At 40.1% G+C, this 19,342-nt stretch overlaps 1 protein-coding gene and 7 pseudogenes across 1 annotated transcript in view; 1 reads left to right on the forward strand and 7 right to left on the reverse strand.

Annotated features, from left to right (window-relative positions):
- Positions 1-19,342, forward strand: part of FBXO34 (F-box protein 34) — a 75,176-nt gene that overhangs the window by 19,530 nt on the left and 36,304 nt on the right. The gene's annotated exons all lie outside the window — the stretch shown is intronic.
- On the reverse strand, positions 1,962-4,356 carry LOC117056743 (annotated as a pseudogene).
- LOC117056665 lies at positions 2,433-6,666 on the reverse strand (annotated as a pseudogene).
- Positions 6,730-8,205, reverse strand: LOC117056900 (annotated as a pseudogene).
- On the reverse strand, positions 8,414-9,104 carry LOC117060373 (annotated as a pseudogene).
- Positions 8,414-11,022, reverse strand: LOC117060384 (annotated as a pseudogene).
- On the reverse strand, positions 9,169-14,987 carry LOC117056820 (annotated as a pseudogene).
- On the reverse strand, positions 17,913-19,326 carry LOC117060391 (annotated as a pseudogene).

Raw genomic sequence — 19,342 nt, forward strand, 5'->3', positions numbered from 1 at the left:
CTAGCCGTCTCAGCGACTGTTTCATCGCCCTCAGCTCCGGGGAAAACCACGGGGCTGTCCGGGCTCCATGCAATCGGAGAGGGCGCTTCGGAGCCAGACAGTCAATAGCCCTGGTTAACTCCACGTTCCAGCGGGTCACCAGGGAATCAACTGAAAGGCCATCAACATGGGATAAAACATCCCCCACCACTCTCTGGAAGCCCATTGGATCCATTAAGTAGTGGGGGCGGACCATCCTAATTGGTCCTACCTCCCGGCAGAGGGGAAAGGTCGCGGAGAAGTCCAGTTGGACCAGGAAGTGATCTGACCATGGCACTTCTTTTGTTTCACTTTTACTTAATGTCAGATCACTAACATCCATAGAGGTGAATACCAGGTCTAAGGCATGTCCGCGGCTATGAGTTGGGCCAAACTTATTCAGGGACAGCCCCATGGAGGCCATGCTTTCCACGAAGTCCCGAGCGGCCCCTTGTAAGGTCGTGTCGGCATGGATATTAAAGTCCCCCAAGACAACCAAGCTAGGTGTCTCCAGGAGCACATCCGCCACGACCTGAAGCAGCTCGGACAGGGAATCCTTGGTGCAGCGGGGAGGTCGGTACACCAAAAGGAATCCTGTACTGCCCCTATTGCCCAACTTCCAGAACATGCACTCAGAAAACTCGGTCTTCCCAATAGGACGCCTGGTGCAAACTAATGACTTCCTAAAAATCACTGCAACCCCCCCTCCCCGCCCAGATGGCCTGGGTTGCTGTGCGTAAGAGAAACCTGGTGGGCAAGCAGCGGCAAGGACAGGCCCATCTGCTTCATCCAACCAAGTCTCTGTTACACATGCCAGGTCAAATCCTCCATCCACAATCAAGTCGTGGATGGCAGTAGTTTTGTTCATCATTGACCTGGCATTACACAGCAACACTTTCAGGTCATGTGGGTATCCCTTGTTGATTCCAGTATCCGTCCGGTCAGGACCAGACCCGGAGGCAGGGATAGTCCTCAAACAACGACTAAGCCTGCCTCCTCGGTAATGACATGGTCTGGTTTTAGCGTGACTCCTCCTCCTGCCCATGATCACTGAGATCGGGTGTACTAGTGCATCCCCCCCTGTGGAACATGCCCCAGCCATTCTGTTGGCTGAGGCCCACTCCCAGGCAGCTCTGATCCCACCCCTTAAAACAAAACAAAACTATACAACAACCAATAAAACAAAAACAGAACAATTATACTAAAATTAATCCCCAACAAAATATCCACCCCACCCAGCCACCCCCCCCCAACAACCCAAAAGGAGGAAAAAAAAGGAGGAGAAAAATTGAAATGCCATCGACAGCTTAAGGACATTTTCTAGCCCCACTCTCTAAGCACTAGAGTGTCATTTTTATGGCTGGGAGTGTGAGGTTTGGGCCCCGCCCCCTAGGCCAGCTGGAAAAGGCCTTGGAAGGGAGCAGGCCCTGCAGTCCTCACCACAGCCGCTGATGGTCCAACAAGAGTTGGGCCTACGTAAGGTATTGCGGAGAGAAGGTTAGTAATAACGGTAGCTCCTCAGAAGGATATTTGTCCTCATGGTAATACATAGCCTATGAAAGCTGTGGCTATCACTATTAGAAGGAGAAGGATTCCAATGTTTCAGGTTTCAGTATAGATGTAGGAGCCATAGTATAACCCACGTCCAATGTGGAGGTAAATGCAGATAAAGAATATGGATGCGCCGTTAGCGTGTAGATTACGAATTAATCATCCATGTTGTACATCTCGGTGAATATGGGCTACAGATGAAAATGCAGAGGAGATATCTGCAGTATAATGTATGGCTAAGAAGAGGCCTGTAATGGTTTGAATAATGAGGCATAGGCCTAGTAGTGATCCAAAGTTTCATCAAGCAGAGATGTTAGATGGAGTTGGGAGGTCAATGAAGGAGGCATTGATGATTTTAAAGATGGGGTGTTGTTTTCGTAAATTAAGCGTCATTGGTTAATTTTAGTAGTTGAATACAACGGCGGTTTTTCAAGTCGCAGGTTTTGGTGTAAGGCCAGATTAAAATGGTGATATACCTCATTGAGTTTTTTTTAGTTTGTTTTGTTATTAGTTTAGTTGGAATTGCGTGTAATCCATCTCCTTATTTTGGGGCGGGAAGTTTGGTTATTGCTGCTGGCTTAGGGTGTGGGGTTTTAATTTTGTTAGGAGGCTCTTTTGTGTCTCTTGTACTCTTGTTAATTTATTTGGGTGGTATGTTAGTTGTTTTTGCTTATTCTGTTGCTTTAGCATCAGATCCATTTCCTGAGTCTTGGGGTAATTTAGGGGGTTATTTAATCAGTTATGTTTTTTTAATAGTATTATTAGTGTTCATGTTTGGTGAAGGGGAATTTATTAGTTTAGGGGTTAGTGGGATAGATTCGTGTGGGTTATCCGTTGTTCGTGTGGATTTAAGTGGTGTGTCATTATTATATTATTTAGGTGGAGGAGGTTTGTTGATTTGTGGTTGAGCATTATTGTTGACGTTGTTTGTTGTATTAGAATTAACTCGTGGGTTAGTGCGGGGGAGTCTTCGTGTTGTTAGGTTCATAAAATTGTGATGAAGCATGCTGAAGTAATGATGAAGATTGAAAGATAAAATTTTATTAACCCCTTTTGTGCGGTGGTACTGGCTTTAATGTTAGGGAGGTTTAAAGAGATGAGTCCTTTTGGCCCCGTTTTTTCTAGTCAAAGTAGATCGTTAATGTGTAGGGCTATAGTTTGTCCTGAGAATAGGGAAGTTAGTGGGAAAAGGCGATGTAGTGTTGGATTAAAAAATCCTAGTTGGTTAGAGAATTCTTGATATTTTAGTCGTTTAGTGGTTATAAGTCAAGTCGTTTTTTTTGCAACTTGTAGGGCAAATAGGGCTCCTAAAATGGTAATAATTAGGGCACAGAGTTTCATGGTAGTAGGCATTGTGGTTGGGGTAGGTTTTGTTGGAAGTAGGGTTGTTACAAGGATTAGGCCTGTTAAAAGACTTCCAATAGCGAGGCGAATAAGGGGATTAGTAAGGGTGGGGGGTAGCTCATTTATGGCTGATGTTGTTGTTCGTGGTGTATTAAGTTGAACATAAAAGACTATTCGTATCGTATAGGTGGCAGTTAGTGTTGTTGCGAAGAGTGTAATTGCTAGGGCTCAGGCGTTTAAGTAGGAGCTATTTATAGTTTCAATAATTGTATCTTTTGAGTAAAAACCTGATAGGAAAGGAGTTCCTGTAAGGGCGAGGCTTCCGATAGTTAGACATGTAGCTGTGGTTGGTAATATTTTTTGTATGCCCCCTATTTTTCGGATATCTTGTTCGTCATTAAGGTTGTGAATAATTGCGCCTGAACATAGGAATAGTATGGCTTTAAAGAAGGCATGGGTAGAGATGTGAAGGAAGGCTAGTTGAGGTTGGTTAAGGCCAATAGTAACTATTATTAGGCCTAGTTGACTGGAAGTTGAGAAAGCAATAATTTTTTTGATGTCATTTTGTGTTAGGGCACATAAAGCTGTAAATAGCGTAGTAAGTGCCCCTAGACATAGGCAAATAGTTAGGGCAATTTCATTATTTTTTAAGATAGGATGAAGTCGGATTAGAAGGAATACACCGGCAACAACTATAGTGCTGGAGTGTAGTAGGGCTGAGACAGGTGTTGGACCTTCTATAGCTGCAGGGAGCCATGGGTGTAATCCGAATTGAGCAGATTTACCGGCTGAGGCGAGGATTAGGCCAAATAGAGGCAAGAGGGGTGGATTTTTGGTTTGAATGGTTATTTCTTGGATGTTTCAGGTTGCTAGATGTGATGCTAGTCAAGCAAGTGCTAGTATTAGTCCGATATCTCCTACGCGATTAAAGATAATGGCTTGGAGGGCTGCTGTGTTAGCATCGGGGCGTGTAAATCATCAGCCAATTAGTATAAAAGATATAATACCTACTCCTTCTCAGCCGATAAATAGTTGAAATATGTTGTTAGCTGTTACAAGTATTAGTATGGCTAATAGAAATACTAGGAGATACTTAAAGAATCGAGTTATATAAGGGTCTGATGATATATACCAGTTGGCAAACTCAAGGATAGATCATGTGACGAATAGGCTAATTGGGATAAATGTAAGTGAGTACATATCTAAAACAAGGCTGATATTAATGTCTATGTTGGCGATATTGGTTCATGTAAAGTTAGTTATTGAAGCTTCTATTCCGTAGTTTATAAAAATGGCTAGAGGGATTAGGCTGATTTTGAATGCTAGTTGTACGGCGGTTTTTGCGTAAAGTATACCTCATCCTATTATAAGAGGGATGGGGTTTATTGTTGTGAGAATAGGGTGGATTAAAATGAAGAGAACTGTTAGTATGGTTGAATGAAGGAGGAGGTCGTGCATTCTTACTTTTACTTGGAGTTGCACCAAGATTTTTGGTGCCTAAAACCAATGGATTACTGCTTTCCTATAGAAGTAAGAGGTCTAAGGATTTTATTCTTAGTTATTTGAGTTAGCAGCTCTAATTGTTCATACACCTCTTGGTAAATAAGAAGATCTTGCTTCTATCTTTAGAGTCACGGTCTAATATTTTGATAAACTATATCTACAGGTGAACAAGCCTGAAATCAGGGTTGGTTTAAGAATAAGAAGGGCTATAGGTAGAAGATGGAGGGTTAGGATTAAATGTTCTCGGGTGTGGGTGGGGGAAAATAGACGGAATTGAGTTGAGATAACACCCCGTTGGGTTATTAAAAATATGTAGAGAGAGTAAATAGCGGTAACAAGTGTTCCAGTTCCGGTAATAATAATAGTGGGATGTGATCAGTTAAACAGGGAAGTAATAATTGTAAGTTCACCAATAAGGTTGATTGTTGGTGGTATGGCTATATTAGTTAAGTTAATAAGAAGTCATCAGGTTGATATTAAGGGTAGGGCAAGTTGTAAGCCTCGAACAAGGAGAAGAGTTCGGGTGTGTGTGCGTTCGTAGTTGGTGTTTGCTAGGGTAAATAGGGCTGAGGATGAAAGACCATGTGCAATTATAAGGGTTATAGCTCCAGTTAGGCCTCATGGTGTTTGTAATATGATAGCGGTGATTACTAGGCCTATATGGCTTACAGATGAGTAAGCAATGAGGGCTTTTAGGTCTGTCTGTCGTAGGCAGATGGAGCTAGTTATTAGAATACCCCATAGGGCTAGAATTATAACTGGATACATGAAGGTTGATGGGTGGGGGTTTAATATGGGTAGTATACGAATGAGGCCGTATCCACCGAGCTTTAATAAAATTGCGGCAAGTACTATTGAACCAGCGATCGGGGCTTCTACATGAGCTTTTGGAAGTCAAAGGTGAAGACCATACAGTGGTAGTTTAACTATAAAAGCTAAAAGAGAAGCTAGTCAGAACATGGGGTTAGGGCTTGTAGAAGATAGTTCTGGTTGATTAAGGTAAAAAAGTTCTATTGAGGTGTGGGCATATTTGTTGTTTAGATATAGTATAGCAATTAGAAGGGGTAAGGAGCTTGTTAGTGTATAAAATAAAAAGTAGAGGCCGGCATTTAAACGTTCGGCTTGGTTTCCTCAACGTGTAATAATAATTAAAGTAGGAATCAGGGTGGCTTCAAATAGAATATAAAATAGAATAAACTCTGAGGCAGAAAAGGTTAAAATAAGAGTTGTTTGTAGGGTTGATAAAGTCATTAAAAACATGCGTTTTCGGTATAAGGGTTCGGTCTTTAGGTGGTTTTGGCTTGCCAGAATTATAAGTGGAAGGAGCCAGCAAGAGAGGATAATAAGAGGGGTTGAGGTAGTGTCGGTAGTAAAATAAGTAGTTGCATTGGAGATTTTAAGGAGTATTGGGTGATTAAACATTAAAAGGCTAAGAAGGGATAAAAGTATCGAATATCCAACTATGGTTGAGAAGAGAATATTTGGGTTGAGTAAAAGAGCGGATGGTGTTAATAAAGCTGTTGGAATAATAATTTTTAACATTTTAGGAGATTAAGAGTTTTCATGTGATCTGTTCCGTGTGTTCGAGTTGTAGCAACTAAGAGAGCTAGTCCTGTGCTGGCTTCGCAGGCTGATAATGCTAAAAGTAGAATGGGTAGTATGGCAGTAGTTGGGGTGTTAGTAGAAGATATAAGTGTAGTTATTATTAAATATGGGATTAGTATTATTGCTTCAATGCAGATAAGAACAGATATAAGATGGGTGCGATGAAATGATAGGCCTAATAAGCCAAGTAAAAATGAGGTGTTTAATAGAAAAAGGATTGTTGACATGTTAGGGGTTCTGGTATATCAGAATTTATTAAGTCGAAATTAATGGTCTTGTTTAGACTAACCCCTTATTCGGCTCAGTCTAGACCGCCTTGTGTTCACTCATAGATGAGGCCTAGGGTTAAAAGGGTAATAATTGTGTACACTCATGTGATTGTTATCGTAGGGTAAGGAAGATTTGTTGCTAAGGGGGTTGGGAGTAAGAGGGCAATTTCTAGGTCGAAAAGAAGAAATAAAATGGCTACTAGAAAGAATCGGATAGAGAAGGGGAGTCGTGCAGAGCCTAATGGGTCAAACCCACACTCGTATGGGGAGAGTTTTTCTATGTCTGGTAGTATTTGGGGGAGTCAGAAGCTAATTAAGATAAGGATTGTTGAAATTAAAGTAGTAATAATAAGTATTGTTACAAGGTTCATTACTTTTTCTCAGGTTTGTGCTGAGGTTGGATGAGTGGAAGTCATCTATATTAATTATATTAAAAAAGTATGAGCCTCATCAGTAGATTGATACATATAAGAATAATCATACGACGTCTACAAAGTGTCAATATCAGGCAGCGGCTTCGAATCCAAAATGGTGATTTGTTGTAAAATGGTGAGATAGTTGTCGAATAAGACAGACAAGAAGAAAGGTTGAGCCAATAATTACGTGAAGGCCGTGAAACCCTGTGGCTACGAAGAAAGTAGCGCCGTAGACGCTATCTGAAATTGTGAAGGGGGCTTCATGATATTCGGCGGCTTGAAGGATTGTAAAATATAAGCCAAGTAAGATTGTTAAGGTAAGTGCTTGAATTATGTCTTTTCGTTTGCCTTCTATTAAAGCATGGTGGGCTCATGTTACTGTTACTCCAGAGGCTAATAGGACAGCAGTGTTAAGCAGTGGAACTTCAAAGGCGTTTAAGGGTTCAATTCCGGTCGGTGGTCATTGGTTTCCTAGCTCTGGGGTTGGGGCTAAACTTGAATGATAAAAAGCTCAAAAGAAGCCTGCGAAGAATAGTACTTCTGAGGTAATAAATAAGATTATGCCATATCGTAGTCCCTTTTGTACGGGTGCTGTATGTTGTCCTTGATAAGTTCCTTCACGGATGATGTCTCGTCACCATTGTTGTATTGTTAATAATAAGACAACTAGGCCGAGGTATATTAGGTTAGTGTTATTAAAATGAAATCATGCTGCTAGACCTGATGTCATTAATAATGCGGCGATAGCTCCTGTTAATGGTCAGGGACTTGGGTCTACTATGTGAAACGGGTGTGCTTGGTGGGTCATTAAATGTTTTCTTGTAGGTAGAGGGTTAGAAGTAGTACAAATACATAGGCTTGGATTAAGGCAACAGCTATTTCTAGGCAAGTTAGCAGAATAAGTACAACTAAGGTTATGGATGCTGTAATGGTTATAGTATTTAGGAGGGCAAATACTGCTGTTGAGGTAAGTTGGATTAATAAATGTCCGGCTGTTAAGTTAGCTGTTAGTCGTACTCCTAATGCAATAGGTCGGATAAGTAGGCTAACAGTTTCGATTAAAATTAGCATAGGGATAAGTAAAGTAGGGGTGCCTTCCGGTAGAAGGTGACCTAATGAGGCGGTAGGTTGATTTCGTAGTCCAATAAAGATAGTTATTAATCAGGTTGGGATAGCAAGGGCTATATTTATTGAGAGTTGAGTGGTTGGGGTGAAGGTGTAAGGTAGCAGGCCTAGTGTGTTGAACAGTATAAGTATCAACATAATTGTTACAAAGGTGCCTGCTCACTTATGCCCTGTGGTGTTAATTGGTAATATCATTTGTTTTGTAATATAAAAAGTGAAAGAGGATTGAATGGTTGAATATCGGTTTTGGATGAGGCGATTTGTTGTAAATCAAATAATTAGAGGGAACAATAAAGCTGGGATTATTAAAGGAATGCCCAGGATGTTAGGGATACTAAATTGATCAAAGAAGCTTAAAGTCATGGTCAGATTCAGTGGTGGTTACTAGGTTGCTTATAACATTGTGAGGTTGTGAGGGGGGGGTTGTTATTTAAGGTTTTTGTAAAAAATATGATGAGGAATACTCAGATTAGAGTAAAGACTATAAATCAAGGGGTGGGATTAAGCTGGGGCATTTCACTGAGGGAAACTGTTTTCCCCTCTCTAGCTTAAAAGGCTAGTGCTGAATGTAGCTTCTCAGTGATGAGTTTACTATTAGTTTAGATCAGTCTTCAAAGTGTTTTAGGGGTGTTGATTCTACTACGATGGGTATAAAACTATGATTTGAGCCACAAATCTCTGAACATTGGCCATAGAATAGACCTGGGTGGGATGTAATTAAGGTTGTTTGGTTAAGTCGACCTGGGACTGCGTCTGTTTTAATACCAAGTGCTGGAATTGCTCATGAGTGTAGAACATCTTCTGCTGAAATTAAAATTCGGATTGGTGATTCTGTAGGAATTACAACTCGGTGATCTACTTCTAAGAGGCGAAAGTTTCCAGGTAATAGGTCACATGTTGGGGTCATATATGAATCAAATAATAGGTTTTCGTAGTCTGTGTATTCATAGCTTCAATATCACTGGTGTCCAATAGCTTTAATAGTAAGGTGGGGGTTGTTGACTTCGTCTATGAGATAGAGGATTTGAAGGGAGGGAAGTGCAATTATAATTAAGATAATTGCGGGAAGGATGGTTCAGATTATTTCTACTTCCTGGGCATCTATTGTGTTAGTATGAGTAAGTTTTGTTGATAATATTAGGCTAATAATGTATAGAACTAGAGCGCTGATTAAGAAGACAATTATTAGTGCATGATCATGAAAGTGGAGGAGCTCTTCTATAATAGGGGAGGCTGCATTTTGGAAACCTAGTTGTGCTGGATGTGCCACTAAGGTTCACAGGTTTTAATCTGTAATTTAGCACTGACAGAGCTATGTAATTAATTTACTAGAACCCTATAAGGGGAGAAACATAAGAGGGTGTGTGACTAGCTTGAAACTAGTTAGAGGTGGTTCAAGTCCCCCCTCCCTTGAGGTTTGTACATAGGTTGCTTCTTCATAGGTGTGGTATGGAGGTGGACAGCCGTGAAGTCACTCTAGGTTGGTGTTAGTCAATTCGAGGGTAAGTACTTCTCGTTTAGCTGCTAAGGCTTCTCAAATAATAAATATTATTATAATTACAGCTGTTAGTGAGATTAGAGAGCCAATTGATGAAATGGAGTTTCAAAGGGTGTATGCATCTGGATAATCAGAATAGCGTCGGGGTATGCCTGCTAATCCTAGGAAGTGTTGTGGAAAGAATGTTATATTGACGCCAGTAAACATTACACCAAATTGAGCTTTTGTTCATGAGTTGTGCAGAGTGTATCCTGTAAAGAGTGGGAATCAATGAACAAATCCGCCTATGATGGCAAAGACAGCCCCTATTGATAAAACATAGTGGAAATGGGCAACTACGTAGTATGTATCATGGAGGACAATATCTAATGAGGAGTTGGCTAAAATAATGCCTGTAAGACCCCCCACAGTAAATAAGAAAATAAACCCTAGAGCTCAAAGTATGGCTGCATCTCATTTAATGGTTCCACCGTGAAGGGTTGCAAGTCAGCTAAAAACTTTTACCCCTGTGGGAATAGCAATAATCATTGTGGCTGAGGTAAAGTAAGCTCGGGTATCGACGTCCATTCCTACTGTAAATATATGATGAGCTCATACAATAAAGCCTAAAAAACCAATTGATATTATGGCTCAAACTATACCCATATAGCCAAAGGGTTCTTTTTTTCCTGCATAGTATGTGACAATGTGAGAAATTATGCCGAATCCTGGGAGAATTAGGATGTAGACTTCAGGGTGCCCAAAGAATCAAAATAGGTGTTGGTAAAGAATTGGGTCTCCTCCTCCTGCAGGGTCAAAAAATGATGTATTTAGATTTCGGTCCGTAAGAAGTATTGTAATACCTGCGGCCAGTACGGGGAGGGATAGAAGCAGTAATACGGCTGTAATTAAAACTGATCAAACAAATAAAGGGGTTTGGTATTGTGTTATATTAGGGGGTTTTATATTAATGCAGGTGGTAATAAAGTTAATTGCGCCTAAGATTGAAGAAACCCCAGCTAAATGTAATGAAAAAATAGTGAGGTCAACTGATGCTCCTGCGTGAGCGAGGTTTCCGGCCAGGGGTGGATAAACAGTTCAACCAGTTCCGGCGCCAGCCTCAATACCGGAGGAGGATAAAAGCAGAAGAAGAGAAGGGGGTAGGAGTCAAAAGCTTATGTTATTTATTCGTGGGAATGCTATATCAGGGGCACCAATTATTAATGGAACCAATCAGTTCCCAAATCCACCAATTATAACAGGTATAACTAAGAAAAAAATTATAACGAAAGCATGAGCTGTAACAATTACATTATATACTTGGTCATCTCCAAGGAGGGTGCCAGGTTGACTTAATTCTGTTCGGATTAGAAGGCTAAGGGCTGTGCCGGATATACCAGCTCAGGCGCCAAAGAGTAAATATAAGGTGCCGATATCTTTATGGTTTGTTGAAAATAATCAACGAATAAGTGACACAGGTAGGATGGCTGAGTAATTAGGCAGAAGGCTGTAAACCTTCTTACGGAGATCTTAACTCCTCCTATCAGACCTAGTTCCGAGGTGTTTACGTCAAAATGCAAATTTGAAGACGCACCCTTAAAGGTGCCGGGGCTTCCCCCGTTTTTTTTCTAACGGGGGAAGAAGACGGATGGAAGCCCGCTGGGTAGGGTTTTTAGCTGTTAACTAAAGTTTTGCAGGATCGAAGCCTGTCCATCTAGTTAGGCCTTAGCTTAATTAAAGTGTTTGGGTTGCATTCAGAAGATGTATATTAAAATTATACAGGTCTTAAACAGAAGCTAGGGATTGGTTCCCTATTTGAGGCTTTGAAGGTCTCTGGTTTGAAGTTAACCTAAGTTTCTAGATTAGAATTAATGGGGTAATGGGTAGTAGGAGTAGTGTGGGTATAATTAATGGGGAGGGGTTGATTGTTTTAGTGGGTTTGAATCGCCACTTTATTGAAAGATTAGTTGTGTTTGGGGAAATAGTTAGTGTTGTAACATATGTTAAACGCATGTAGAATATTAAGCTTAGTAGGGAGGTCAGGGCGATTGAAGTTGCTAGAGGGGTGAGATGATTAATTGTTAATTCTTGTAAAATAAGTCATTTAGGAGTAAAGCCAATTAATGGAGGGAGGCCGCCTAGTGCTATAAGGGTAATTATTGTAGTTGTAGAGAGTGTGGGGGAGGTTGCTCATAATACCCCTAAGTCTTTAGTAGTTTTTGCTGTTGAGAAAATTAGTGTTATGAATATGGAAGTGGTTATTAGTAAGTAAATTATAAGGGTGAAGAGTAGAAGTTCATTGGAGATGGTTGAGATAGTAAGTATTCAACCCAGGTGAGCAATTGATGAGAATGCTATAATTTTTCGTAGTTGGGTTTGATTTAAGCCAGACCAACCTCCAATTAGGACTGATAAAACAGCTAGGAGTAACACGATTATAGTTGGAAGTTGGTGAGTAGTTAAATATAGTAGTGCTATTGGTGGTAGTTTTTGTCAGGTTGTTATGATAAGGGCAGTTGATGTGTTGATTCCTTGTATGACCTCTGGGAGTCAAAAGTGTATTGGGGCAAGGCCTAATTTTATAGCTAAGGCAATTGTTAATAAGGTAGGGGTGGGGTGTGTGGTAAGTTGAGTAATATCTCAGGTTCCGGTGTGTCAGGCGTTAATGATGCTTGAAAGTAAAATGATAGATGAAGCTGTTGCTTGGATAATAAAGTATTTTGTTGCTGCTTCAGTGGCTCGTGGATGGTGTTGTTTAGCTAGTATTGGAATAATGGCTAGGGTATTTAATTCTAATCCAATTCAGGCTAGAAATCAATGATAGCTGGCAGCGACAATAATTGCTCCAAGGGCTAAGTTAGAGATAAGTAGGGATGAAATGATGGGGTTCATTAGTAAAGGAGGGGTTTATACCAACATTTTTGGGGTATGGGCCCAAAAGCTTTATTAGCTGACTTTACTAGAAGATAGTATAATGGGAGTACGGAGGGTTTTGGAGTCTCAGGTGTGGGTTCGAATCCCATTCTTCTAGAGGAGGTGAGGGGTTGTAATCCCTGTCGTTTACTCTATCAAAGTAACCCCTAAGTTCTCGGGCACACATCCTAGTAGGATTAGTTTATTGGTGGAAGTCCTGACAGTGCAATTGGAAGTGAGATATATCAAAGGTATAGAGCTAAGGTGGCAGGGAGGAACTGTTTTCATAGAAGATGTATTAGTTGATCATATCGGAATCGTGGGTATGAGGCTCGAGTTCATAGGAAAACCATGGTTAGTAATGTGGTCTTAATTATTAGGTTTATTGTGAATAGTTCTATTTGTATGGTGGTAGTTGGGCTAAAGAATAAAATGCATGTTAGTGTATTTATTATTAGAATATTTATGTATTCGGCTAAGAAGAATAATGCGAATGGTCCGGCTGCGTATTCGACGTTAAATCCTGAGACAAGTTCGGATTCTCCCTCAGTTAAGTCAAAAGGTGCGCGATTTGTTTCTGCTAGGGTTGAGACAAATCATATTATTGCAAGGGGTCATAATGGGAAGATTAATCAGGTGTGTTCTTGTGTGGTTATTAGGGTGTGTATTGTAAAAGCGCCGGAAAGTATAATAACAGAGAGGAGAATGATGCCTAAGGTAACCTCATATGAGATTGTTTGTGCGATAGCTCGTAGGGCTCCGATTAGGGCATATTTTGAGTTTGATGCTCATCCAGATCATAAAATTGTATAAACTATCATACTTGAAAGAGCTAGTAGGAATAGAAGGCCTAGGTTTATATCTGCTAAGGAGTATGGCATCGGTAGTGGAGCTCATATTATTAGGGCTAATAGGAGGGCTAGGGTTGGTGCTAAAATGAATAGAATAGGAGATGCCTGTGTTGGGCGGAGGGGTTCTTTAATAAATAGTTTTACACCATCAGCAACGGGTTGTAATAGTCCAAGGGGCCCTACTACGTTTGGACCTTTTCGTAGTTGTATATAGCTTAAAATTTTGCGTTCAAGCAGAGTTAAGAATGCTACAGCAATGAGGATGGGAATAATATACAGGATAGGGTTAATAATATGAGAAAAAAGTTTATGCATTATTAAGAAGGGAATTTGCTTCCCTGTAGAAAGATTTTAGGTCTTTTGCATTACTTGACTCTGCCACCTTAATAAGCCCTTGTTTAGGGGGAAAGGGGTGCATGTTTAATACTTTAGCAGTAATCAGTAACTTTAATTAAGACGTTCTTTTGGAAGAGGTCTTACTATCTTGGTCCTTTCGTACTAAAGATAGTGCTGCATAGATAGAAACCGACCTGGATTTCTCCGGTCTGAACTCAGATCACGTAGGACTATTAATCGTTGAACAAACGAACCTTTAATGGCGGCTGCACCATTGGGGTGTCCTGATCCAACATCGAGGTCGTAAACCTCCTTGTCGATATGGACTCTAAAAGGAGATTGCGCTGTTATCCCTGGGGTAACTTGGTTCATTAATCAGACTAACAGTTAGTTGCTGGGTCTAGTGGGCTAATTTTGGTGTGTTAACCTTAATAAAATTTATTTCATTTTGGAAGTTTTTTTATATTCCGAAGTCGCCCCAACTAAAAAATCCAAGGAGCATGCTGGGTGGTTTGGTTTTGAAGCTCCACAGGGTCTTCTCGTCTTATGAGTATATCCCAGCTTTTGTACTGGGAAATCAATTTCATTGGCTGGTCCGTAAGAGACAGTTTAGTCCTCATTTAGCCATTCATTCTAGTCCTGATTTAGAGGACAAGTGATTATGCTACCTTTGCACGGTTAGGATACCGCGGCCGTTTAAAGAGTCACTGGGCAGGCGGAACCTTTAATACTTGTAAAGCTAAAGGCTATGTTTTTGGTAAACAGTTGGGACAATATATTGCCGAGTTCCTTTTACGGCTTTTTACCTTTCTTTTTTGCACACCTGTGTTGGGGTGACAATGTTGAGTCAACATTTTAGCTGGTATGAGAAGGGGTTGGTTTTTGTTAAGTATCAGTAGTTTTTCTGTTCTGATTCAAGGGGGTGCAAAGAGAAATAACTATTTCTTATTACTAATTTTAGCATTGGTGCTTCTATTTTGGTATAGAATAACTCAGACTATATCGGGAGGATGTGTGGGTTATTGAAATTATTTTGTTTGTGCTGTAACGCAGTTTTTGGTGGCTGCTTTGAGGCCTACTAAAAGGGAAATAAGGAAGTCTCTCGGTTCGGGCTGTATTCCGGTTCAATAGGGCTGTACCCCTATTGAATTTCTTTAGGTTGAGAAGGAAAAGTTTAAGAAGTCTTATAAAAACCTAAAGTTGAACTTAAATTCTTTTATGAGTAGCCAGCTATCACCAAGCTCGATAGGCTTTTCGCCTCTATTTTTTGGTCTTCCCACCCTTTTGCTACAGGGACGGGTGTGCTCTATTTGCTGCCAAAAAATAGCTCGTTTGGTTTCGGGGAATCAGGCTAAAGTTTCTCTTTGTCTGATGATGTTTTGCTAGACCATGATGCAGGAGGTACAGGAGTTTATCTTTGCTATTTTTTGCTTAAGTTTTCATTATTCTTTCATTTTTCCCTTGTGGTACTTCTGAGGCCAAATGGTGGGGTTTAATCTCATTTACTGGCCGAAATAAATGTTTTGGTTAGGTTTTAAGGCAGGTTTGGATGTTTGATTGGCTTGTTTTTAGGCTCAAAAAGGTCGTAGTGTTTGACATCTTCTAGTTGTAAGCTAGGTGCTTTTATAAGCTACTTTTTGTTAAACCAAGCACACCTTCCGGTACGCTTACCATGTTACGACTTGCCTCCTCTATTTAACTTTCTTGGATTATAAAGATAGTTTATGTTGTTTGAGGAGGGTGACGGGCGGTGTGTACGCGTCCCAGAGCGTTGTTAAAATAGACACTCTTATCTGTTTTACTACTAAATTCACCTTCATGTACAGTTTCATAGTACTTTTCGTGTTTTTTATTATAAAAAATGTAGCCAATCTCTACCCTAACATTTGCTACACCTTGACCTGACGTACTAGCGGTGATGCTATTGAGTCTACTGTTAGACCTTCATAGGGTAGGCTGTCGACGGCGGTATATAGGCTGATATTTTGCTAGTTAAGGTTGGGTGAAACGTGGAGTATCGATTATAGGACAGGCTCCTCTAGGTCGATATGGGACACCGTCAAGTCCTTTGAGTTTCAAGTTTTTCACTTGTAGTTCTCTGGCGGAGAAGTTGTATAATGGCTAATCAATGTTTAGGGCTTAGCATAGTAGGGTATCTAATCCTAGTTTGTTTCTAAGCTTTCGTGTGGTCAAGAATTTAAAGCAAAAATATTTGTTGATTTTCTTCATTATCTGAGTGTTTTACGACTAGGTCATGGGTTTAAATATTTTTAACATTAAAAGTCTCTAGTCACATTTTACGCCGTTTGTCGTTGTTTTGGGCTTTTCGTATAACCGCGGTGGCTGGCACGAAATTAACCAGCCCTATTAATCATAACTGGGTCAGGCTTTCACCTATGGCCCAATGTTTATTACTGCTGATAGCCCGTGGGGGTGTGGCAAAGCAAGGCGTTGTGGGCTTGAATTTCAGTGCCTGATGCCTGCTCCAACTGCCTTTTTAAGGGTTAAGGGCATTTTCACTGGTGTGTTGAAACTTGCATGTATAATTTTGAAAAAAAACAACGGTAAGTCTAGGACCAAGACTATTGTCTGTGGAGGTTTTCCTTTTCCTCATCTCGGCATCTTCAGTGCCGCGCTTTTAAAAAATAAGCTACAATGACATGTTTTTGTCCTGAGATATATAATAAAAGTTGCTAAGGGCATCAAAATTTTAATATATATATATGAAGCAAAAAATTTTTTATGAAAATGTAGTTTGGTCCAAACAAACATAATAAATCATATAAAAGGCTTTGTAGTTTGATCCTGACAAAGCTAACATATTTTTTACAAATTAAACAAGTTTTTTATAAGTGTGTTAGAAAGTTTCAGGTAAAAAAAGTTTGATAACGAATCAAATTTTAACAAGGGTTTGAACAAAAAATTATAGTTGTATCATTTGTAAAAGAATGTAGTACTGACTGTAATTAACCGATAATTGATCAGTTTAGTTGAATCTCGTTTTAGGGGTTTGGCGAGAAAAAAAATTTGACTAAACATGAAAAATCATTGGTAGGGGGGTAGGGGGGTTTGCCATAAAAAAAATGTATTTTATTTTAATTAAATTTAAATATTTATGATAAGTTTTAGTAGTATAATAAATTTGTTTATTGTAGAATATTTATTGTTAAATTTTTTTGTTTTTTGTAATGAGTATGGATCGCGGGTAATGATGTTAATAAAATTGTGTTAGAAAGTTTTAGGCTAAAGTTTTAAAAGTTTGTTAAAAGTTTGTTAAAAATTCGTTAAAAATTTATGAAGTTTTTCAGGGGTGCTTTGTTGGTGTTAAAAAATATGTCTACCAAGCATTAAGACAATAATACCATATAGGAAGCTTGCGCGAAGACCATTGCACTGTTAGCTCGGGCTAGAAACCGGATAGGTAGGAGCACTTGAGATGTGATCTGAAGGGAAAGAGAAATAAAAAATACCAGCCGCCAGGAAAACCAGTTATGCTATGAGCAAGGGTACGAGGGTAACTAACCCATTAACCAGAGGCCTTGGAAAAGGTGAGAAAGTGGTGATGGAGAGTAGGATGGTCCTGACCTAACAACCAGAGGCCTTGGAAAAAGTGAGAAAGTGATGCAACCTCAAGTTATGGACGTGATACTAGGGAGGGGGGCCTTACTGACAGGGGTTGATGATTCTCACGTGAGAAGCCAGATCAATAAATAACCATGTATAAAATACACTTCCGTGTTGAAGAGAAATATTTCAGGTAATGTCCAAATGTAAGATTATGCAGGGTAGTGATTAGTGGATATCCATGAGTTTATACAGTAATGCACGATATATATAAAACGTTCTTAAGTCAAATATATAGGATATAATACCTAAATAATAGTCGTATGGTATATAATAGTATGTACTTAAAACAGTTATGTATTATGTAAAATATATAGATACTAGTATATATAAGGATATTCATGGGGTAAATATATTAATGCATAATTATACATATATGTATTATGTCTTATTAATAGGATAATGTACTAATAATTTTTCATGGGGTAATTCAGTTAATGCACTATATACATAATAGTATATAGATCATCACCTGTAAAAATACTAAAGCAAAGTTGAGCGGCGGGGTGTAAAGGCAAAAAAGCCGCTCTTTGAGCGGCATGATATGGAGGCAAAAAAGCCGCTCTTTGAGCGGCATGATATGGAGGCAAAAAAGCCGCTCTTTGAGCGGCATGATATGGAGGCAAAAAAGCCGCTCTTTGAGCGGCATGATATGGAGGCAAAAAAGCCGCTCTTTGAGCGGCATGATATGGAGGCAAAAAAGCCGCTCTTTGAGCGGCGGGTTCAAAAGATAGTTTAGAAAAAATACTAGTTTTGGGGGCTAGTGATGGGGGATTAGAGCCTTCTCTTTTGATGGCATATGTGTTGGTGTTGTCCTAGGGGAGTGAGTCCCATTTTTGGTTTACAAGACCAGTGCTTTGTAGGTTTAAGCTACTAGGGCAGGTTATCATTTGAGAAGCTTATTTTCTAGTAGGGCTAGGGCGGGCATAAAGAGGAGAAAAATTATAAAATAAAGGGTGGAGGCGAGTTGGCCAATAATAATGAATGGATGCTCTACTGGTTGGCCTCCAATTCATGTTAAAATAATAATATCTGAGATAAGTAATCAGAATAGTATTTGAGATAGTGGGCGGTATGTTAAGGTGCGTTGTTTTGATAAATGAAGTATTGGGGAAGTAACTAGGATTAGGATTGAAAATAAGAGGGCTAAAACACCACCTAGTTTGTTTGGAATTGAGCGGAGGATTGCATAGGCAAAAAGGAAGTATCACTCTGGTTTAATGTGTAGGGGTGTTACTAGGGGGTTTGCGGGTGAGAAATTTTCTGGATCGCCTAAAAGGTTCGGTAAGAACAGGGCTAAAGATAGGAGGCATATTAATATAAATAGGGCACCGAAAAGATCTTTATATGAGTAGTAGGGGTGGAATGGGATTTTATCTGTGTTGGAGTTGAGGCCTGTAGGATTGTTTGATCCTGTTTCATGAAGGAAGAGGAGATGGACTATGGAAGTGCCTATAATAATAAAGGGTAATAAAAAGTGGATGGTGAAAAAGCGAGTGAGGGTTGCGTACTGAAATTAACGCCCTGGAATTCTTTTGATAGTCAGGCACACCCCGTTTTGGACCATTCTGGCTCATACACAGAGAGAGCACTGTGGTGTAGTGGTTAGAGTGTTAGACCAGGACCTGGGAGAGCAAGGTTCAAATCCCCGCCCAGGAATGAAGCTCACTGGGTGAGTCTCTCAGCCGAACCCACCTCACAAGTTTGCTCTGTCAGCATAAAATGGGGAGGGGGAGAACCATGTATCCTTCCTTCAGCTCCTGTTTATAGGTCTGGAAACTCCATATTTTGGAGATGATAACCTTGATATTTCTATATTCAGCAATATGGTCCCTTTTCTGTGTTTTTAACTGCTATTCCCATCAGGTCCAGCCAGTGCTGGGGAGGGCTCCAGATTGCTGAAGTACTGGCTTACATGGTCAGGGATGGAAGAGCCAGCGTTTTCCGTTTTCTTTGACCAGATTGAGCCTTAGAACGATCTATGGGTAGGCTGTTCAGTCTCATGTGAAAGTGAATGCCAAGATGTCCATAACTATCGTACTCAAATGTAGGTTTCCATGTGTCCTGAGACATGGGTGTTGTGTGTGCCAGTGACAATGATTAGTGGAGTGGCTCTTTCAGCTTCCCCCTTCATATGGAGGATGATACACCTACCCTCCAAATTCCTAGAAGTTCACCTTATCAGTGCCTCTTAGTCATGATGGCCGTATTCTATGGTCAGTGTGCTCATTAAGGAACAGAAATGGATGCTGAACAAGGCATACCTTTTGTCTCATCCTGCCAGGTTCTTTCATGTCCTCATGTTTTTCT

The sequence above is a fragment of the Lacerta agilis genome, chromosome 1 (genome assembly GCF_009819535.1).
Source record: "Lacerta agilis isolate rLacAgi1 chromosome 1, rLacAgi1.pri, whole genome shotgun sequence".
NCBI lineage: Eukaryota > Metazoa > Chordata > Lepidosauria > Squamata > Lacertidae > Lacerta > Lacerta agilis.